This window comes from Triturus cristatus, chromosome 6 (genome assembly GCF_964204655.1).
Source record: "Triturus cristatus chromosome 6, aTriCri1.1, whole genome shotgun sequence".
Taxonomy (NCBI): domain Eukaryota; kingdom Metazoa; phylum Chordata; class Amphibia; order Caudata; family Salamandridae; genus Triturus; species Triturus cristatus.
The window spans coordinates 1,216,290,354-1,216,314,121 of NC_140589.1; the positions used below are offsets into that span (position 1 = coordinate 1,216,290,354).

The 23,768-nt window shown below is 44.1% G+C and overlaps 1 protein-coding gene across 3 annotated transcripts in view; it reads right to left on the reverse strand.

Annotated features, from left to right (window-relative positions):
* The window catches only part of DDO (D-aspartate oxidase), a 201,408-nt gene extending 181,354 nt beyond the window's left edge, over positions 1-20,054 (reverse strand). The window contains exon 1 of one of the 3 annotated variants that reach the window (XM_085612123.1): positions 19,901-20,054. The gene's annotated coding sequence lies outside the window, so the exon portion shown is untranslated. The remainder of the gene's footprint in view (positions 1-19,900) is intronic. The other 2 variants (XM_085612125.1, XM_085612124.1) reach the window with 2 other exon arrangements.
* Positions 20,055-23,768: the final 3,714 nt, after the last annotated feature.

Sequence of the window (23,768 nt, forward strand, 5' to 3'; positions counted from 1 at the left end):
TATCTGTAAAATAATAGGCACCATCTTTGTTGGGGAAGAAGTTGATTTTTAGAAAAAAAATGATTATATTTCTATAACATTTAATTTGATTTAAATTTTTTATACTTAGGGCCTTACTATGAGTTTGGCAATCCATGATCAGCAGTACCCGCTGTCGCGGTCCGACCGCCACCAGCTCGGCAGTCCGGCAGCCATATTACGAGTTGGGTGGATTGCTACTGCAAAGACTGCGTCCGAACCACCGACACTGCCAGCATACCGCAAACCGCCAGGGTTGCGGTCGGGAAAAAGCAGCTGCCTTACGGTGGTACAAAAGAGTTTCACCACGTCTGTATTAAGAGCAGACTTTTTGATGAGCTGACCGTGGCGGTAGGACTACCAGCTTCAATTTGCAGGAAAATAAGGATTGGGGGTGTGTACTCACCCCTTTCCTGTTCTTCCAGGCAGAGTTCAACGTAGATCCCTTTTTCCAGGTCTCCCCTTCACAGCAGCATCTTCATTCCGAGGAATATGATCCTGTGTGCAGCGATCAACGGGTAAGTCCTCTTTGTACCATATACCCATTGCCAGGACTGCCCACATATGGGCCAGACTCTGGCAATAGGCAGGTGGTAATTTTCCACATGTATCATGCATATGTGTGCATTCGACACACATGCAGTCATAATGCTCACACAGGCATCCATATATATGGAAAATTATTCACCACCGCCACAATACCTCCGCAGATATACCACGGGCACTGCGGTAAACTTGTAATATGGCAGTCAGAAGACCACTGGCGCTGCAGTCTTCTAGAGAGCGCAGCCACGGTGTTCAGGCAGTCGGACAGCCAAACTTGTAATAAGGCCTTTATTATTTTTATTAACTCATGGAAAAAACATGTTTTAATGTGTTGCACTGTAAGTGTCATTGTAATACAAATACACTAAATTGCAGGATAATGTCTACAGTTGTGAAAACTGCATGGTAAACTACCATTTTGTAAAAGTTTGTGTTGTAGCGATTGATATTCCGAACTTTACAACCTCTGAGGAAAGCTACATTACCAAAGAAGGTAACACACAGGCACCTTCAAATATTTTGAAGTTGAAGTCCCTGAATTCCTCCCACTCTAACACTGATTAACAATAACAGAGTCAGGATGAAAGGAAAACACTAAAAATAGAAAAACTGCATATTTTGGGATACATTTGGGAGCAGTCAAAACCACAGCAATTACCAAAATCTGTGATAATTCAGTGTATTTCACAGTCCTTTAAATTTGTTTGCTCCAGAGAATCTAGCATACTTCTATGCATGCACTGTGTGTGCTTAATGGGAAAAACATAAGAGGGACAAATAACATTCTCTGGGGCCGATTACAATGAGTGTCGGAAAGCCTCTCCGACACGCATCATCGGTTTCCATTCTGACCAGCTGATTATGATTAGGGCTCCCAGTTTTATGGTATTAATTTTTTTTAACATTTCCGTCTGTATTTATCCATATTTTTCTTTTGGCCATCTTATTGGTATTTATCCATATTTATTTTGTGTTTTGAGAATAACGCGAGTCATAAAATGGTATTTTTCTGCATTTATTTAACAGATGAACATGCACTCATACTTTGCTATATGTTGCATTTTAACAAATTAAGTAGCCAAATATAGTGAAACATTAGACACAGAGATAAATATCAGCATTATAATACACATATATCTTAACATATGCCTGTATTTAGGGAAATCTGAACCTGTTTTTTAACTTCCCATGTTGTCTATCTGCGCAGCTGTTGTCCTGGAAAGCCTGAAAGACAGCATGGAGAGTTACTCACAAGAAGCATACATTTCTGTATTTTTCCGCTTTTAAAAATAAATACAGACAGAAAACACATTGTTTTATGTCTGTATTTATCTGTTAAAATCAGTAAAAATGGAAAACTGGGAGCCTTAATTATGAGACAGCCGGTTGGAATTGAAACCAGCTGGTCATTTCGGCTGGCTTCTGATGGGCTCAAGGAGGATGTCAGCAAGTCGGAACCGGCCCGTAATCCAAATGGATGGCGGTTTACGCCATCCGGATTACAATGCACAGTTTATGGCAGGGTTTCCATGCTGGCCTGTTGGAAAGCGTGTTTGGGGGCCAGTAGCAGGACCTCCTTTCCCTTGCAGCCTCCAGCTGGGGGCCGTGGGGTACCTATGGTGGCCCCCTGATAATCCAACCTCACATTTTCCTATGAGAGCATGTACTGCGGCCGGTTTACAGGCGTAAAACATGCTCCCATAAGGAAATGTGGGACTGTGACCGCACCATGTGCGGTCGCATCATAATTAGGTGGTCAGGACATCGTTCTGCATCATAATAAGCCCCTCAGTGTGGGAGGGCCAAAATATCTACACTCAAATGGACCAACAAAGTGATTATATCCCTGCTACACTGTCCTAACAGAGATCTATGAATGGGACATCGCTTTCGAGAGGGGCTTAAGACATTTGGTACTATAAATGACACTTTTTAGAATATCCACGGCGATTGGTATTGTTTGAAATTCTCTACCTCAGCTCTTGCTTTGCTTATTTGTTTTAGTAGCACTCTTTATCTTACATTACATTAACTGTTTTAATAGTCCCACTATCAATTTCACTGTTGTCTTTTGGATGTTTACAAATGCACTCTATCACCCCATTCCTCCCCATCAGGAGGAGCCAGTTTTCTGCCAGGTGTTGCACTTGATGGTCCAGTCTTTCTGATCCCGATCGAACATGTGCAGAAACCTTGATGCCTATTTAATCAGAACAGCTGTGCGACCACATTGCAGGCATGCACAGCAAGCATGCTGAAGGCATATGAAAGGCATGCCCGCCTGTGCCAGTCTGCATCCAAACACAACTGGAGGCCAGAAATGCTGTCAGTTACACAAAATCTTATGTCCTCTTCAATCTCAATCTGGCGTCTCTGGTATTTCATGGAACAATTCATCATTAGTGAGTGAATGTAGGTCTCTCACCATTCATTGTACCAATCTAAAATGCAATGACCATGCTGCTAATTATGATTTAGAGGATGAAAATCAAGGTCTAAAATTGTGACGTTTAACCTTCAGTGATATTAGTTACACTGTTCTTGCGGTCCCCCCTGCCGTTTCTTGCACTCTTGGGGTTTTGCAGCCCATGGCAAACTGCACCAACACTTATTTATTTTTTTAGGTCGAGTCTAGAGCCAGCACGCATGCGCAGCTCAGCGAGACTTGTGGTGGAGTAGCGAATAGAAGCCCCAGCCACTCTCCGCCCACATTTTCCATTGGATTGTGTCAACGTCTGTCCTAAATGCTGGATTCTAATTCGTAAAAAGGCTTGTTTGTTTGCTCTGCCAACCGTTAGTAATGTCTCCCCTCTTCTGTCTTTCTCGCTTTAACCTCTTACTCGCAGCGCCATTTTGTTTTGCCTTACGTTGGCATTCTTCATGTGTTAGACGTGATGTGGCACCGCATGCCTGCTGGTACTTGAACCGGGGACTGTTACTCGCTGCCTGGCTCTTTAATTCAACTCGTTGAGGATTGGCAGCAATCTTTGTAATCTTACGGTTTTCGAGGTCTTGGGTCCGATCTGCCCTGGTTTATCGACTAAATGCACAGAAAGAATTTTCAGTTCTTTTGAAGTGTTAAGTTCGGCTTCATGGCGCTGTTGAAAGTTCCATATTGGGTCCTATGACGAGTCGATCCCAGGCACCTAACTGACCACTCCCTGTTCTGTCTGCCTGACTGACCACTCCCTGTTCTGTCTGCCTGAGTGACTACTTCCTGTGGCCCTCTCTTGTCTCCGACTGAGTGACCACTCCTTGCGGCCCGTTAATAGTTTAATGGTTAACTTAGCTTGGTCCCTCCCTTTAGGACTGGAATGGGCACTGCGAGTGCTGTGGGAACCCTGGAGGGCAGTGAAGTTTGTGTCCTGGCTGTACATGTCCTGGTGAACAAGAGCCTGGGGTAGGGGTTAAGGGGGAAGTCTGCTGTGTACACCCCCACCACTACCACTTGAAGTAAATGTGCCAAATTACCCCTCCCCCATGCTGTTTCAGGGGATCTGTCAAAGCTTCCTGCTAAGATGAAGTTCCTAGATAAGGCGGTGGGGTTGGGGCCAGGCTAGCAATTGGCAGACCTCCTTGGCAAGGAGATTGCTGCTTCTCTCTAAGAGCAGGTTGTATACTTGGCAACCAGAGGACAGCTGGCACCCTTTGTGGGAAGGGTCCTGCTTGCTTTTGTGAAATTGCCTATTGCTTACTATGTAACCATTTGCACATACGGTCAAATGGACCCCCTCTTACTTGGCACAAGTGGTCTCACCATCGTGTTGTCTGGCATGTACCCCCCCAGGTATGTTACCACCACACATTACATTGACTTTCCATTGGCCGTTCACCTGGATAGCGATTGAGGCGAGACTGCACGCTTCGAGGCGCTACATAGAGGTAGAGGCTCCCCAAGTCTAGTGGCGCATGGTCCTCTTGAGGCAGGCAATCCTGGCACCAAACCATCTCATGCTATCCTTGCCCACAACATGAATGGCTGTACCCCAGCCCTACCAGGCGCTGCTGCCTGAGCAAAACTCTAATTATATTTCTGAAAATGTCACTTTAGTCTCATGTAGCTTATTTTAAGCGAGTGCACTGCTCTCCCTAAAAAAGAAAAAAAGAAAACTCAAACCGTACCACAAGGAGATTTTTCCACCGAGAGACCATTATTGCTCGAGATCTCGTGGGACGAAAGCACAATGTCGTGAATTTTCAGAAAATATATTTCAGTAAAAAAAAAATGTACAATTTCATACACCTTGGGTCAAAGGCCCGGTCTGACAAGTGGCTAACGTCAGCCTTTTAGGCAAACGTATCCATTTCATAGAGGTGAGAACATCTGGACTGTGTACATCACTATCCACCCCTGGAGGCAGAACTTCTAAATTGCTGGAAATGTATTTATTTGAACACTCGATCCTGGATATTTTTGGGGAGTAATTTTTGGGTTTTGATCATTATTAGACCATGGTAGCTTCTTTTTTGCCAGTACATTGGGTCTTAGATCAATATTGAATCCTGGATTCCATTTTCATGGTCAATATGTCTGTTTTTGTGTTAACAGTGGATTTTAATTTGTGGTCCATAATGTTTGGTCTTGGATCAGTATTGGATTTTGGACAATTCTTTGGGTAAATGAGTGTTTGATTTTAAGTCAATATTGGATCCTGGATTCTTATTTGAGAGATCATCTTCTATGGGTTCAGTTGAACTGGGCTCACTAGTCTACATGTTCTAGTATTTTATCTGTCTTATGATTTGAGGCTAATCGGTCAATGCAGGAACATGAAGCAGGAATATTTCTACATGGTTTCAATGTCTCGGCTGGGTTTAAAACATAAATAAATCCCAGAGTGGTTGTTGGTGCCATGATTTGAGGCGAAGTTTTTGGAGGTAGGAATGAAGGGTCATCTGTTTGGGGTCCCCCTCCATCATATATTTAGTTCTACTATTTTGTTACAGGTGTCTGTTATGTACCACATTCCTTCCCAGAATGTGTGTTCAGGTGGTTCCTGGGTGCAGGCTCATATTTGCTGCTATCTTGTGAATCGTAGTTTGAAAGTTCTGCAGAACAGCTGAGATTTTGACAGTGGTCAACATTAGCTATTTTGAAAAGGTCTGTTTAGGCTTTCTTTCCTAGTCAGGCGGTTGTCTTACTAATTGTTAGGCGGTATGATTTGGCCATATTCTGATTTTTTTCTTTTTTTCTCAATTTTATTAGTTTTTGGAGAAATCATGATCCACCCTCCCAGATTATGACTACTTTTTTAATAGAGCACTCCACTAATAATGGCATCATAGGACATTTCTAGTTGGGTCCTCTTTTATGCCGATCTGATAATCTCATCAAAAATCATGTGCGTTTCTCGTTTTGATCTACATGTTAAGTCAAGACTATGTTTAATGTGTAGTTTAGAAGTGGTTTTTAGGTCGAGCCTAGAGCCAGCGTGCATGCACTGCTCTACGAGACTTGTTGTGGTGGAGTAGCGAATAGAAGTCCCGCCCACTTGCTGCCCATATTTGCCATTAGCTTGTGCCATTGTCTGTCCTAAATGCTGGCTTCTAATTCGTAAATAGGCTTGTTAGTCCCTCCTTAGTACCGCCTGCTCTTCATTTGTCACCTCCCATGGCGACTGGCACCTTTACTTTGGTTAAGTACAGAAAGATACGGGTTTAAAGTCTGCAGGAAGACATGGCGCTCAAAAGGTAAACGTATGAGGTATCTAATTGAAAACAAATAAGTATGGTGCGAGCTGGAAAGGGAAACCCTAAAAACCCCTTAGTTTGTGCAGGGAAACCCTAACACACAATAGAAATCTACAAAAGCCTGTGCACACATATAAAATTACAAAAGCCATGGTCCATGCATAAGAACAGAGATGAGCTGAATCCAACGGAGATATCAAGTCTTCTTTAACCCGTTTCCTGCTCATGACGGAACCACTCCGTCATGATCCACGGGCGCCGTGTGCTCATGACGAAGTGGTTCCGTTATGCTGCGGCCGTTGGCGGCTGCTCCGCCCACGCGGCACTGATTCCCCGCCTGTGCGGGCGATCAATGCAAATGGGCGGAGTCGTGACGGAACCACTCCGTCATGAGCACAGCGCGCCCGTGGCTCATGACGGAGTGGTTCCGTCACGAGCATGGCGGCGCCACGCTGACCCCGAACCCCCCCAGCGCCGCGGCGGAATTCGTGCCGCGGCGAAGGGGTTAATAAGTTAGACACAATACACGTGTCTTACCCCCCTTTTCGGATCAATTTGACTTACTTCCGATTGCTGTGTGAGATTCGACCCTATGTGAGACGCATATTCTACTGGCGTGACTCTTTCTTGATATCTATAAGTATTAAAGATTACCTTTTTTGCCCTTTGGATTTACGCAATCACTTTTGAAATGAACTATTTCTCGGAGTATGTAACAGTCTGTATTTGATATCAGTGATTTGTACCTGCCGGTTATTCATGTCCGTGTGCGATAGAGATTTCCGCTCATGACTGAGCAATGTTCTCTTAGATTTTGCTGCATTGGAATTAGTATACAGCCCTGAAGATTCAGAGACTCTTTTCTCTGATGAAACACGTGTCGGCTGGCCGTTTATGTACAACTTATTAAAGAAGACTTGATATCTCCGTTGGATTCAGCTCATCCCTGTTCTTATGCATGGACCTTTGTAATTTTATATGTGTGCACTGGCTTTTGTAGATACCTTTACTTTGGTTGTTACGCAGTACATGTTATTTAGACTGTGAGCACTATTTTCTTTATTCAGTTTATCTTACTGCAGGCACAACGTGCTTTGGTGCCTTCTTTACCCCCCTCCCATTGTCATGCCTTGTTTACTCACCCCACGCTCCCACCTGTTGTCCATGCCTTTTTCCTCCCCATCACCCTGCCCGCCTGCTGTCCGAGCCTTCTCCCTGCCCGTCCCCCCAGCCCGCTCACCCGTTGCCCATGATACCTACTATTTTCAATGCAATATGTCTCGAATTTACGCGAGTTTGAGCTATTGGCATTGTAAATGACAATGCCTTTTATTTATGTTTAAGTTTTTAAAACAGAAATAAAACGCATTGTCATTTAACAATGCCAACCGCTTAAACTCGCGTAAGTGCGAGACCTATTGCAGTGCAAATGCTTGTTTTTTTTTGCTTGAGGTCTGTTTACTACCACTTTTGATTTTAAACTGGTAATAAGTACGCTCAGTCACTCAGGTATTAATGTGAATGCCTAATTGCCATTAGGGAAAAATTTTCACAACACTTTGGTTTTTGCACCTTTTCGAAGAGTTATAGTGTGTAAGTTCACTCAATAGCCACATTTGATGTCAAAAGCTATATTAATAAATCACTGATATTATCAAGTTACAATGTTCAGATAACGTATGTGTTTCTGAAACATAGCTCAATTTTTTTTTAAATAAATGAAGCTGCCCTGCCTTCTTTCCGATATATTCAGTCAGACAGACCTGGATCAAAACGAGGAGGAGGCGCTGCTATTTTTAGGTCTCGCCTGCGTGGGCTGCACACATGCGCAGTCTCGCTGGCGAGATTTAATGATTTAGAGGGAATTCTGTAAAGGGCTTCAAGCCCCGCCCCTTTTTCCCATTGGCCAGCGTCACCGTTTATGCTAAACGGTGGCCAGCCATTGGGAAAGAGCACTGCGTGACCTAGACTTTTCCACTTTTCGGTCAGCCCACTTGGACGGCCTCGCCTGCTTTCCTTCTCAAGTAAAAGGTTTCTTATCTTTATGGGGCCAAACACATGGCCCCATAAAGATAAGAAACCTTTTACTTCAGAAGGAAAGCAGGCGAGGCCGTCCAAGTGGGACGGCAGAAAAAGAGAAAAGTCCACGTCACAACCGCGGCTGCCTGGCGAGCGCTTACAGACTTGTTTTGCACTGTGCATTCGATCACCTGGTGGCTCAGTTTTTTCGCATGAAGAACTGCAGCATAGCAGAGCTACATTCGTTCGTTCAGAATCACACAGTGTGATGAAATGAGGAACCCTGGATTAAACTCCGGTATAAAGGTTTCTTACGCCTTTAAATTCGCCTCTAGACCGTAACTCATTGTGTGGCATGTGAGGCGAGAGAGTGTTTCAGTTGTGTGCGAAAATCTATGTTTTCCTTTGGTTGCAGGGCACCCAACTATTTTGTGTCCAGTGTTACATAACATAGTGTATTAGAAGGATTAAAGTGCCTCCTTCCCTGTGCATAGATGGCATGTCACAGTTCATCCCTCTCAGAAGCACTGGGCCCTGCAGCCTTGAACGCCTGGGGCTAGTCATACAGGCTTACAATGCGCAGCTGGGAGTATTTTATCCTGTACCGTCCTGTGTTAAGGGTGTTTACAGTGACTCATACCGTGTCCACTTATAGGAACAAAGGCATGCTTTTGCAGACCAGCTACAGTGCAACAGTACTACTGTTTATCATGCATATACATTTACAACTCACAGAATCGGGGTTGTCCTTCACAGTTGATGGGCGAGTGTGTAAGAAACAGCCCCATGGGCATAGAGGGCGAGAGAGCATTTGCTGTAGTGTGGTTTATAAATCTTCTTTGGTGAATGAGTATGTAGACTTCAGTGCCCAAGCACGGCGGCAGGAAGTTATGTATCTCGTTCTGGTCACAGCGCGCCTCTTGAGGGGAATATTGTGCCTATTCACACTTCGGTGTTTTACGGTTTGTTACTTTCAACCGCATATACTTTTTTCCGCACACATGGGTACAAAAATGTGGAGTGTCCCAAAAGCATACTGCCCTAAATGTATTTCTGGTTGCCGTAGAATTTGTAGGGTTTTGACTGTGAGTGTGTTTCACTTCAGATGCAAATACCCGCAAGGGACGCCGGGCCAGTTCTGCAGAGAGTGACCAAGTAAATGCGGCTGCAGAGAGCGTGTTCTCCCCTCTCCTCTTGCTGGAGGTTGTTTTTGAGGGGCTCTTTCTCCCCCACATGCTGGTCCCACTTGTGTCCGAGAGCTCTCCCGGCAGCCATGCTTTGTGGCTCTCCTGTCACTTAGTAAGCCGTAGCTGGGCGGTGTGCAGAGGGCAGCCGTGCCACAGGCTGCGCGATTGTTGCGGGGCCAAGGCGGGTGAATGAGAAGGCCCGGCGAGGTGGCATTGTAGGAGGCCGGCCGGCGTTGAAAAGGGCTCGGAAGGTAGGAAGAATAGCTTTTTATGGGAGCCCCGGACAAAAGGTGTGTGCTGGTGAGGCCAGCTCGGGCTGCGCCCACAGAACAAACCCTGGGCGCCCGGATTGACGTTCCCTCGGGTCCCCAACGGAGCCCCAAGTCTGTGTTATTATTGGGGAGGTTGCTGAACACAGGAGCGGGCCCAAGTGTTTACTTTTGTTCCACTTTCTATGACTGCAGAGAGCAGCCGGGAGGGAAGAGGGCTACTGGCTGCAGGGGCTTATTATCGAGGGAGGGGGCATTTAGCGGGGGACTGGCAGGATGAATGCAGGATCATTCTTGTTACATGTCTAGCAATTTCACTAACACTGCGGATCCAGGGAGGGGGGCCAGGGTTTGCTTGGAAAACACAATCACCTCAGAACCGGGAGGAGGGGGGGGCAGCTCTATTTACGTGTCAAAGTATTCGAAAACCATGCACTTTTGTTGCCACTTGGGGTTGAAGGGGACTGTCTGTACTAAGGCTTAAGTGGAAGTGTAAAACAATCTCATAAATGTTTACTTAAATGCCTTTAAATATTGCAAGTGGAACCTTCAAGAGTTCATCAGCTTCTAGGCTTTCTGATGACAACCATTATATATCAGTCCTCCATGGTCCTCCCTTACGCACACACCGTGTTTGACTTTTTTCAGGTTGTTTTACATATCCGTTTTTAAAAGGACTCTTGAGTATACATATCTGCGGATTGGAGCTCACGTGGACGCTGCACCAGGCGTGCGTGCCCCTTGGGTCCCTTACTTGCCCTTGAGGGTAGATGAATATGTGCGTCATTCTGTGGCCCTGACAGTTGTTAGAGAGACTCTGAAAATACTGTGATATTAGGAACGCTAACATTCTTACTGCAAATAGTTTCATTTCGGATTTAGAGTTTAAAAAGAAGCGCATGCACCCTGGAAACAAATTACGAAAACATTTTAACTGACTAAGCTGAGCAGTGACTGCCTGATTAACAAGCATTAAAAATGCAATAGGTCTCGCCTTTTATTAAGTTAAAGCCATTCGCTTTGCTATACAATACCATTAGCAAAGCAAATGGCTTTAACTTAATCAAATGCGAGACCTATTGCATTTTCAATGCTTGTTTTTCTTATGCAGAGTTCTTCTCCAACCCTTCTGCTCTGATGCTGCTGATTTTGAGATGCTTCTTATTAGATTTAATTCAAAATTGGACATGCTTATAAATTGTGTTCCTTATTGCGTCCCTTTTCCATCTGCCCCTTTTCTTTGCGTCATTTCAGACTTTATCTCTGAATTTACTATTCGTGGTGCTTTTCTGTTTATTTTTGGTGATTTGATTGAATCTGGATGTAGCTATTGACTCCTCAACAAAACATTTTACTGACCTTCTGACTTCATGTGCTCCTTAACAATTTGTCAAAGGTGCTGCTCAATGTGCAGATCCCACTTTGGTCTCAAAGATCTGCTTCCCTGACTCTATTTATAATTTGAAGAGCCTGCCTATGGCATTGTCTGATATTATTTTTTACTTACACACCAGATTAATCTGATGCTTTATTGGCAATCCTCTGAACTCCTAACAAAGCCGAAACGCATCTGGCCTGTGTCTTCATGGAAACTGTTGTCCCACAGTTTTTACTGGCACTATTGTGCATGGAAGGTTCTGGTGGGTAACCCGTTAGTTAAATACAAAATATAGCGTACTTCAACTACTAAAGTTCTTGACTAAATAGTACAACTTAAACCCACTTGTGATGCTATAAAAAAAAACACAAATCTGCTGCCGGGTGTAACCAGAAATGCAGAGTCTTTAAGAAAACTTTGAAAGCCTATGAAAGGGCCGGAATCCTTTCCTATGGTCTGCTCAAACGTACTGAATATAGGTGAACTCTTAGGACAGTACAAAAACATTTTTAAATCAGCAAAAATCTGCTTATTCTGAAACCAGATATTAAATGCAGTGACTCACCTATAAGAGCTGTTCAGAGTAATTAGTGAACTCACAAATATATATTCACCTACACCATTCCCGTGCATCTTAGGGGAAGGACTGAGTGAGTTCTTTATTCCCAAAATTATTAATATTAAACTTAACAGGTCTTGATCCCTTAAGACCTATCCACTGCCTTCAAGACCATTGACCACTATTCATTGCAACTGAGGAAAATTGTCATTATAAGCACTGCCTTTAATTGGTCTTCCTCTTTTCTTGAAGGCAGATCCCAAAAAGTACAACTGAGGCTGAAGCCATCCCAGCCCAGTTATCCAAGGTGTGGAGTCCCTCTAGGCTCCTCCGTCTCTCCCAACCTATTCAATATTTACATGGTCCATCTTGTTGCTTTACCTCATTGTTTTGGTTTTTACCTCTACACATGCTTGTGACTTTCAGCTCATTGTTTATCTGAGTACTTCATCTTCTAAGTCTCTGTCTATACAAAATTGTCTGCTGTTAGTTCATGGATGGGCCATCGCTCGCTCAGAATGAAGGTTGACCAACTGGATGTTTTTATAGTAGGTCCTGAAATCCCAATGTTCTTCACTCTTTGTGACCAGATAGCTGTGGCCCCTGTCCACCTACCTCCAAAGAGGTAAAAAGCTTGGAGATTACAATTGATACCACCCTTCAAATTAATGAGCCTTGCCCGTTTTACCTTTGCTAGCTCAGACCGGTTCTGCCCTTTGGCTTCCCATTCAGGAACACATATGCTTTCAAATGCTCTGTATTGTGCATCAAGCTTTCTACTGGACTTCTGCACCTAGGAAAGGCGCAGAGCCGTAGCCAGAGATTAGTGGCCACCAAGGATCATGGCCACCATTTTGGCTCCTTGCCCCTATCCCCCTATGTCCCCAATTTGCTGTTTCTCACCAGCTGGCGTCAGGGGTTACCTGGGGAGTAGGGGGTGGAAAACGATATGCAGTTTTAGGCAAGAGTCTGTGCTTTTTCTGGTGACGTTGAGCACAAGTTACATCCTCTCTTTGGGCCTCATGTAGGTGGGCTTGCATTTACCACTTCATAAATACCGAATCATACCGATTCGGTATTTATGAAGTGGTAAATGCTATGTAGGTAATGAGTCGATAAATATTACCGATTCGATAAAATTCGGTAATTACCGAATCGGTATTTACCGATTCGGTAATGAGGCATACCTTCCCATTGATGGGAAGGTATGCCTCATTACCGAATCGGTAAATACCGATTCGGTAATGGGGGGAACACATGCAAGGGTGGCAGGGTGTCACATTGACACCCTGTTGCACCCCTGATTCGGCCATGTGTGCACATGTGGCACACATACATGCCCTAAGGGCATGTATGTCTGCCACATTGCACACTTCTAAGCGCTTTAAAATGCTTAAACACATCCATTCATTATTTACCACCAACTATTAGTTGGTGGTAAATACCGACTCCAAACAACACCCACACACTCCCCCTACATCTCATTTCTGTATTCGGAATTTACCGAATCGGTAAAATTACCGATTCGGTAATTTTACCGATTCGGTAAATTACCGAATACAGAAATGAGCCCCCTACATCTCAAAAGCCAAAATACCGGTCGGTAACGGTATAATTACCGAAAATCGGCCGTTACCGACCGGTATTTGGCTACCTACATGAGGCCCTTTGTGTTTTATTGCCATTCCATGTCGTCTGCTACATCTGTAGAGTGTGCACTGGCTTCTTCATTCATTGTTGGTAATCTTTCGTTGGATCTAGAGTGTGCCTAGAAAACAAGCATTGACATAGCCAATAGGTCTCACTTTTGGGACCTTATAAGTATTTAGTTATGCAGTACAATATCCTTGGTGCAACAACATTAACTGTTGCATGGTTAAACACTTATAAGGCCCCAAAGGCGAGACCTATTGGCTATGCCAGTGCTTTTTTTTTTTTAAGGACAAGCAGTGCTATCAGGCTCCGGCTGCCACTTAGAGGTAGAGCGAGAGAAGTGTGTAGAGAGAGAGAGGTGTGTAGAGAGAGAGAGAGAGAGAGAGAGATGTGTAGCTAGAGAGAGAGAGGTGTGTAGAGAGAGGTGTGCAGAGAGAGGTGGGCAGAGAGAGGGGGTAGAGAGAGGGGGGTAGAGAGAGGGGGTAGAGAGAGGGGGTAGAGAGAGGGGGGTGGAGAGAGAGAGGTAGAGAGAGAGCAGTAGAGAGAGGTAGAGAGGGGTAGACATGGAATGCAGGAGAATTAATTTCCTTGGGTGCTGGGAGCCAGTGAGGAGTGGCGAGTTTTGGCCAAATATCCTTACATTTAAAGAGCCCCCTAACTAACCTTAATGTGCCGATTTGATATAGCTGGAGGCGATTCTTCGAAAAAACTCATCACGCTACCAGATACATACTAAATCCACAGTGAAGCTTGTGACGCTTCCATATACATACTAATCTTATAATGAAGCTTATCACGCTTCCAGATACATACTATTGCCACAGTAAAGCTTGTCGCTCTTCCAAAAACATACTATTGCTATAATAAAGCTCATCACGCTTCCAGATGCATACTATTGTTATAATGAAGCTCATCATGCTTCCAGATGCATACTATTTCCACAATGAATCTTGTCACGCTTCTAAATACAAACTATTGCTTGAAGAAGCTCATCACACTTCCAGATGCATAATATTTCTACAGTGAAGCTCATCACGCTTCCGGATACATACTAAATCCACAGTGCAGCTCATCACACTTCCAAACACATACTATTCCCTCAGTGAAGCTCAATACGCTTCCAGATGATACTATTTCCACAGTGGAGACAGGAGTAAATGAATCACTTTGCGAGACCAAGGAAGAATGAACTAAAAGAATAGGCTGCTGTATCCTCCGCTGGCACAAGTGACCACTTTAAACTGCGGAGATCCGAGAGCCCCAGAGCAGTCTTGGAATCTAGAAGTAATCCAAGGTTTCGCACTGACTTAGAAGGCTGTGGACAAGAACGCATTGCTTGGGGCCAGAGACTGGGTTTCTCGTCGGATGATTCTATGGATGGTGGCAAGCAGTAGTAACTATGCTGCAGTGTTTTGGAAACGGATGAAAACATACTTGCTCTAACCTAACAATTATCGATGTGAACAAGAAACCCCCTGTTTGTTTAAAATGTATAGTGAAGGCTACCAACCACTCCAGAACACTAACATAACAACCCACCATGCAGGCACCCGGCTATACAAGGAGTTGAGCGGGCCAACCTCTCCAATGGGGTTGAAAAGGTGCACTGAAACAACACACATCTGTACCCAAGTGATTAGTAATACAAACATGGGTTTGAATTCCACAATCAAGCTCTTGACAAAGTAGATGGAGGACCATGGCTGTATGCAGTGGATTGGTAAGGTAGGTGGCAGCTTTGCCGCAATTTGCAAGGGTCTGAGGGGGGTGGCAGTCCGAAAACCACCCAAAAGAGTTATGTCAACTCATTAAAAGAATAAAAGCCATCTTTCAGAAGTTGGCACATGATCGGCGTCCTCCTATTAACAGGGTGGGAATACATCTTTTGGAGTATTGCCAATGGGGTGGTGCTATGGAAGAAGGCCTAGCTCTCAGAAGTTGGACCCCAATGTTGGTCATTAAGATGGAGGATCATCGGCCACTTCCTATTAAGTTTACCAACGGGTGGCAACATCCAAACCCCTCCATCATTTTTGAAAGGTGGATAGCTGTGGAACAACTGTGTCCATGTGTTTGGTAGATGCCTAGAAGCAGTATTGTACAGCAATATAACACCACTGCTTCAAAAAGTGAAGATTCTGCTACAAATGTGAATGCATATTTGCTTTTATACAGCAACAGCAATCGAGCAACGAAATGAATCATGAACTTCTCAATCCCGGATTCGTCTCCTTGGGGTCATGAACTACCTCTCGCTCCCTAAAGTAATCATGTTGTTACTGGACAGCCAAGTATACTTCCACTATCCCCGGTCTGGTGCCTATTTCGCATAAAAACATAATGCTACTCAGAAGGTATTATTGGGGACAGCATTTGTCAGCAGTTTAAGCATAACATTTCACCACGCTGATAAATAGTAAAATCAAGGTGGCTCAGTACAATACACAATGTCCAACGCGTTATAAACTGTGGTTTCCTCTCTTCAGTAATACTGATTTTTGCCTAACTCGGCCACCATGGCTATGCATCCTAAAAGAGGAACGAAGGAGAATGGAGCACAATATATAGCATAAAAAAGCTAAAGGATTAAACAACATCATACCCGATTAAAAAGGGCCAGGTTAGTGTCAGCGCACCATGTATTCTTTCAATAAAATCAAAGAAAACAAATGTACATAATACATGTTGCGGAATGTTTACAGGGCGCCAAACTCTGCGAATACTAACACACATTCAGAATAGTACATAAACATCTTCTTTTACTACCAATAGGAGATAGAAGAGTGCACAACTCTGCAGCGAAGCCCTTACCTCCTGCACAGCCAGCCAAGAAATCCATCGCCATGCTTGCCGGGTGAGCAGCTCAGCACTTGAGTTGGACGCGGAATGGAGCTCAGGATTAGATGCACTGGAAGGCGTAGCCCAGACACACAGCAGCACAAACAAGCATTGGCCGCGCGCGAGCGGCCGCGAGACGCGATATGTGGTGGGGGAGGGGGAGAAGCGGGAGTTGTGTGCACGCGCAGCCAATACTTGGAAAAAAAGGACGCGAGTGGTGCGCACGCGATGTCGCCTCTGCTCGTGCATGTGCGCATAACCGCACGCTCCATGCCAGCAAAAAGCGTGGGGTAGCACTTTTCAAATCCCATTACTAAATGTCTCGCCGAGCAGCGCATGCGCTGGCTCAGGCGAGACCTAAAAAAGTATTTACGCTCTTAATATAGCTCTTGATGTAAATATATTAGCTTGTTTGCCCTCTTTTCCAGCTTCTCTTCAGGTGAGGCGCAAAAGAAAGAATGAAGTAGCCTTTAACTGATCAGTCAGCTGAACAGCATAGCTTCGCACTACCCCACCCTAATCAGGGAGGTGGTGCAGACTTGGCTAGAGGGAGGTGAGTCTGTACCCGCAAATGACAATGGAGCAACCCCTGCACAGCCAACACTGCATGAAAGGCCCAGAGCTGCCTACTTCCTAGCTTAGGTCAGGAAGTCAGCTGGGGAAATATGGGGTTGCCACCTCAGTGGGGTTGAAAGTCAATGTCGAACTCAATGGCACACAATCGCTGGGGCTCTCCGGCACAGCTCCTCAAGGGAACGCCCCTTACCAGCAGGCAGCAGTCATTGTAGCCCCAGCATTCGATTTAGTCGTCCTAGAACAGACAGTCAAAGTCTGCGGTATAGGATCACATACAAATCCACTCCCAGTAGCACAGAATGGGGCGCGCACTGTACAAGTGCCATACCAAGCCCAGCAGCACAGGCTTGGGGGATCTCTCAGTGTGAGGTGCCTACCATGGGGCAGACACAAGGGGCTGGAGTGTCTCCCTCTTCCCAGACAGCTCTGGCCCGACTACATCTGCAACCCTGAATAGAGAGCTATGTGCTCCACAGGCCACAGCTAGTCAGCCCACTACACAATTCTCCACCGAACGTATGCGGGCCATCATGGGTTGCTAGCCAGTAGTGACAATATCCACTGGGCCTTCAGCTCAGCCAGCTGGCTCTATTGTATTTTCAGTGGTTTGCCAATCCGGTCATTGACAGTGTCCTTGACATGGCATGTACCCATGGAAGTCTGGGAAAGAATCTGGAAAGGGGAATTCTGTGATGTGTTCTCCTTGATAAACTCTGGGGAAATTGAGGAAAACGGCAGAGTGGGAAAATATGGGGAGGTAAAAGCAAAGAAGGTTTGTATCAACAAGACAATTGGTAATTGGGTTTCGGGTTTTACCACATATGCATCAGTCCACGACGAGGAAAATCCGGTGTAAGCGCCTCAGCTTTTCTCCTACCTCTCCATGATTCACAATGTAGTGACTGATTTCCATGGCAATGTATGGCTATTGTCTGACAATAAATTTAGAAAAACAATGGAGGAGGTAGAGGAGAAGGAAGAGGACTCGTCCTCCAAACTATTTGTAAATAACCAAAACAAGTCCCTCCTGGGAGAGAAGAAAAGAAAGGAAAAACAACCTTGTTGTGTGAAGGAAAAGGTTTTACTTTTAAGTAACCCTCACCCACCAGGGTTACCCCTTGGTGGCATGCTTCATCATAGGGTTCATCCCTAACATGCTAGGGAAAGGGGAGTGCTATGACCAATGGATACGCGGGAACACTAATAGTATGATGGTCCTATACACCTATGCTGGTTGTAATGATATTGGAGTGGGTTTTATTGTGCATAAAAAGAGGTTAAAAAATATCTGACTAGTTGGAAAAAGGTTAGTTTATTCACTCCCCTAGTAGATATGGTTAAAATATGGGGATGTTGAGAAACTCCTAGGGTCTGTGACCGACAGGTTCTCTGGCCAACTAGTTTCAAGCCCTACCCTAAAGCTTTTCTCCAGAGCTACGGATGAACGGGTTTTCCCCAGTGAGGTAGTAGCCTTGATGAAGGTTCGGCTACAGGGGTCCCTCCTTCCCCGATTTGGACTCATGAGGCCTTACTACGGTCTCTATCATAGAAATTTTGAAAAAATAAGAACAGACCAATTAGGTGCTGTATACCTTTATTTTCACTATATTTATTATCAGTTGACTATAGGAGTGGTAGCAGGGAGTAACCCCCTTAGGCCTTGAAGAAAAGCCTTGGGGTGCCTGTGTTGCAGGAAATGATTGTTTATGTGCAATATGGCGATTTGTTACTTCTATGTGTGCTGCATTCTGCAGCACACACAGGAGTAGCAAATCGTCATTATTTAATGATTGTTTATGTGCAGAAGGGACACTTTCCAGTAGATAAACAATCAATAATGGCTTTTTGCTCTATTTATGTGTGCTGTAATGCAGCACACACAGAAAAAGCAAATATGAGGAGACATTAAAGCATTTCTCCTCGTGTGCCACTCTAACGCCTGCTCTTTCATGTCGTTTTTTTTGGTGCTGCCACAGCTTTACACCTCCTTATAAATCTGGGGCAGTGTCAAAATGCAATGGGTGTTGCAGTGGAACGCCCACAGCAAAGCCCACAAATTGCCCCTTTGCCATAGAGAACTGCAGCGAAAAGGCGCATATTTACAAAGTGGCATTAAGCCATGCTAAGAGACTTGGCGCCACCTTGTAAATTTTGAAAATGGGACTAGGCCTCCGGAATGTCATAAAAAGTGACACGGCGGTGGCGGTTTGGGCTTGTAAATATGCCCCTCATTGTTTCTTATGATACCATGCATTCATCATATCAGCACAGGGAAGACCAAGCGTGGGATAAACGCTTTACACAACCAATTTAACAAAACATCAGCTAACAAATTAAAGATATGGCTAGCCAACAACATATAACCTTTTGTTTGAAATTGTTACTTAACGTGTGTATTGATTTTAAAGTTTTATTCAGTGGATTATAGTTATGGCTCCTAGTTATCTGTTTTTACTGATTTTTACAGATAAATACAGACAGAAAACAAAACAATGGGAAAACACTGCAAATGCTGCTTTTATGAGAGATACTCTGTGCTGTCTTTCATGAATTCCAGTAAACAACTGAACAGCTAAACAGCAGGGGGGTTGAAAAAGCAGGAGGCGGTTCCTTAAATACAGACATATGTTAACATATATTTGTGGTATAATGCTAATATGTACCTGTGAGTGTTTGTTATATGAGGCTGCTTCATGTGCCAAAATGCGACAGGCATCCACGCATGAGGGAGTGCACATCCAAGAGTTAAATAAATGTGGAAATTTACAATTTTACAACTTTATTTAACTCATAACTCAAAACACAAAGTAAATATGGATAAATACCAATAAGATGGCCAAAAATAGATAAGAATAAATACAGGTGAAAATGTTAAAAAAAAATACCATAAAAACAGGAGCTCTAATTATAGTCTCTTGGTTCACTTACAAGTATTATTGTATTGAAATGTTTATTCATAGAATGTAAAAAATGACACTCAGAAGAAACAAAAAACAACACACACCTAAGGAATTAATTCCCAACTGACTAGCAGACCATGTTAACAGCTAATAGCATGACGTAAAGCTTTCCAAATAACATCTCTAGCAGCAGTGGCTGATAAGTACGTATCAAAATTATTTACTGAATGTTTCACTCAGCAGGAAAAAAAATTGAATTTCTGTACCTTTTTAGTAAAAAGACGCAATACGATCAGGGCAGGTTAGTTTTCAGTCGCTAGCAATTGTATCTACAGAAAAGCACAGTTTGGCGCATGACCGCTGTCGCCCTGGTCGCTGCTGAGTGCCACAAGTTCATTGGAAGAGCATCCCTGTGGTAACATCTCATTGATAGGTAGATGCGCGGCAGCATCCTCGCCCCATTGGTCCTTGCGTTTAGCAGCTGAGCTCTATAAATGGATCAGTAGAGAGACAGGCGACCGATCCAACACGGAGCTTGCTTAGAAACCCTGAAAAGGCGTGCTGCGGGAGCGTGTGCATTATCTGCCTTTCATTGTCGTTTCATCCCTCGATACTTTTGTGCGTTTGCTTTTCTTTATTTACCAGATGTTTAAGGGCAACCTGTGACCGACGAGAAGCTCGATCCGGGTACATGAACTAAATAAGCAAGCTAGAAAAGGCTAGTTACAGCACGTACCTAAGACTTTGGCAACAAGAGCAGGCAAGCTGGTAAAATAGTTCATTGGGTTATGCTCCTACTGCAGAGCTCTATAAGTATCCTATAGGTCACAGGTTTTTATCTGTAGATTTTGTCTTTCACATTTTCATTAATAAATTGAGTACCATTGAGTAGGATGATAGTATAGGCCAGGTTTCCTAACTTTTGCAGTAACCATTCCCCCTGAACCGCCCCCTAAACGTGGACAGCAAATAAGAATTCGAATGTAATCAGTACAAAAGTGGGCCCATATTTCTGGCCCATCGTACACGTGTATTCTTATTCTTATAGATAGGGGCTTAGATTCGGTGGGTGGGATGGGGGGGGGGCGAGGGTTTGTGGTGTTACACCCCCTAAAAAATATATTTTCTCCTAAATAGTTGGGTACAGGTGCTTTTAGTCCGGTATGGTTAAGACGACAGTCGGGTTTTACCAGGAAGTAATACATAAACACTGACGAAAACGCGCACACACTCTCCCCCTCTTTGCTTTTAAAGTCTTCAAAAATGTTGGTTATTTTACAAACTATTGTGTTTTCTCTCACATAGTACCTATCCGATCCGCATTCGTCTCCCTTTCTACTGCCATTTTAGCCTCTCTCATGTGCCCTGCTGGTCGCATAATGTATTTTAACATGATATGCCAGTGTGATTGTTGGAAAATCTGAGGCTCACCTCCCCGCCCCCCAATCTTACTGACCAAGTCATGTCCCTGCTTATATATATATATTTATGGCTGAGTGCCACATGTGGATGTTTGTTTACATAATCCCGGTTACTGCAAGGTATAGACAGAATATCTTCTGAAAATTCCACAGCTGCACAGGAACAGCCACGTCATTATACATACACATCCTCAGGAAAACACGGCGGGCCTACTCACAGACGCATTTTGGAGTATGTAAGGACTACTCCTTTTGTACTCTTTTATCTACTTGGCCCATAACATCTAAAGTGGAAATATTCAGGACATATTCATATACAATTAGTACAAATAGAAAGGACTGTGCCCTCTTTGCTCTTTTACTAATAGTGAGTCTGAAGTTTCAGGGCTGATTCAAAAAGGCAAGCAAGAGTAGTCATGTAGTATTACTTCCCATACTCATACATGCTTTTGTTAGGGCAACCACCTCATTCTAGGTCATAATGGATACTGTCTCCATTTCTGAGCTTTCCACCTATAAAACAATAGCATTGATTTGAGGTGTCTTAGTTTAATTAGTTCAATTGAGGCAACAGAAGACAACACCCAGAATGCATGAGACTATGATACAAAATTCCAGTACTGGAATCAGTATCTGTGGTGACCTGAGGGTGGTGGCCACCCTAGCTTTTGTGAATCTGTCCACTGCCGTCTGTGGCTCACATTCATACAGGTGAGATAATGTTGCTGATTTCTCTCATCACCACACTTTCTCCTCACTACACTCTCTCATCACCACAGTCTTGTGTGCATTACTCTATGACTGGCTATGTTGGATTCTGCAGGTCCAATGTCCTGTGCCTCCTCTCTCTCCTCTAGGTCTTTCGCCTGTTGACGATGGGCAGTGTAATTTCTCTCTACCATTCTCTACTTCTCTGTCTCTCCATCACCTATCTTTCTACCTCATGTGTTTCTCTATTTACACCATCTACCCCCTTCTAACTCACCCCTCTGTCTCCCCCTCAATACCTGCATTGACATTGCTAAGTACATATCTCCTCCCTTTCTTACCTCTCTCTACCGTCTCTCTTTTTGCCTTCAAATACACCTCATCCTTCCCACTTACCTCTACATCTCTCAGGCCTCAACCCCCTCTCTATTCTTTGTGCCTACCTTCACACCTATACCTTCCTTTCACTCTAAGTTGTCGTTTCTGTTCCTCACCCCACTGTCTGTACCTCACTGGTCTATTTCCATTTCACCTGCCTGTCGCTATTAGCCATCTATTTCTCTTCACTCTACCACTCACCCTGTCTTTGCTTCATCTCTCTACATATCTCAATACCTCACTTCTCTCTCTTTTCTTCACTCCTTGCGCTGCCTCACCACTTACTACCTCTACTCCCATCTTCGTCTTTTTAGCTCTTCTTCCGCTCTCTCACTACCTTACTCCACTCTCTCGACCTCTGTTGCTGTACCTCTACAACTTTTTCTATCTATCATTACATACCCTCTATATATATAACTTTGTCTTTCTTATCTCTCTGTACATTCTCTAGTTCAACTCACCCTCTCTGTCACTTCTCTATGGATATATCTACATCACCTGTCCGTCTCTACCTCATTCCCTCTAGGGTGACCAGATTTTAAAAACCAAAAACTGGGGCATTCCACAAGCATAGAAGTAGGACTACAGTTTTGCATAAACCAAGGGACACACAGTGACATAACTAACAATTCTCACTAACAGAAAACATAGAGAATGGGGCACTGAGAGTAACTAAATGTCACCTTTAGACAAAATATCATCAGTGTCCATTCAATAGCATTATCGTGAGCATTGTTAACTAAGGCTGCAGTGAAACACTTGAAAGTTGCCTTCTTGTTTGTTCAGCAGGCCCTCTCTGAAAATGAGGACATGAGCTAAATCTATTGAATTTTATTGGGACAGAAGAAGAAACACCAGGACTCTCTTGGCAATCTGGAACACTTGGTCCCCATAGCTAGATGCAACCTCTCCACATGGCTAGTAACAAAGCACGTGGGCTGAGCGTTTGTTGATTGACAGTGGTCTGGATTAGGGGACTGTAGAGGTGAGGTTAAGCGCTTTGTTGATTGACAACTCAGACACAGTAAAGGCTTGCAGTGGGGCCCAAGAAGTGACAGGGCACGTGCTATCTGCCTAGTTATTCAGTTTGCCACATAGCCATGACAATACCATTAGCAACACAGCCTCGACCTCAGGACCAACGCCTCTCCTCCATAACGCTGTGCATCACCCAAAGACTTTGTTTCCAAGGTACTGTTGTTTGAGGGGTCCGTGTGACTCCATGGCCCCATACTTTGGATTTATGCCTGTTACGGCGTTGTAATAGCCCCAGGTGGAGCTATTTTGTTTCTACAAGTACTATTTTTGCAATAACTGTTCTAAAGTGATATTTTGATATGTGTATGTTAGATTTTTGTCGTTTAGGTCTTGTTTGGTTTAGATAAAGACACTTTATTTTTCTAAACTGGTGTGGTGTCCATTTGTGGTATTTTCACTGTCTTACTGTGTGTTTTGAGTGCAAATACTTTACACATTGCCTTTGGGATAAGCCTGTCTGCTTGTGCCGAGCTACCAAGAGGGTGAGCAGGGGTTAACTAAAGTGTGTAACTCCCTTATCCTGACTAGAAGCAAGGGTCCCTACTTTGACAAATGTGCATACCTCTGCCATTTAGAGACTCCCATTTCT